Source organism: Odontomachus brunneus, unplaced genomic scaffold (genome assembly GCF_010583005.1).
Source record: "Odontomachus brunneus isolate Ranch 3 - 2012 unplaced genomic scaffold, Obru_v1 Obru_scaffold_252, whole genome shotgun sequence".
In the NCBI taxonomy this organism is placed as follows: Eukaryota; Metazoa; Arthropoda; class Insecta; order Hymenoptera; family Formicidae; genus Odontomachus; species Odontomachus brunneus.
Window position 1 is genome coordinate 230,983 of NW_022639702.1, and position 235 is coordinate 231,217.

Below are 235 nucleotides of genomic sequence, written 5' to 3' on the forward strand. Positions count from 1 at the left end.
AAAATTACATTCATTTTATGCAAATTTTTGCTAATAATTTTTTTAACAAACAACGAGCGACGGCTATAACTTTTTGCATGTGTTGTGCCCTCAATTATGATAAGCACAACCGGTAATTGGGATTCCGGTGCAGACGTGCAAACGGTTAGGATAGTAAGGGAATCTTATAATCTTGAGAAGTTTTTATAATAAAAATATATTATTGAACTTGTCTTCTTACAGTTTCTGATCACGT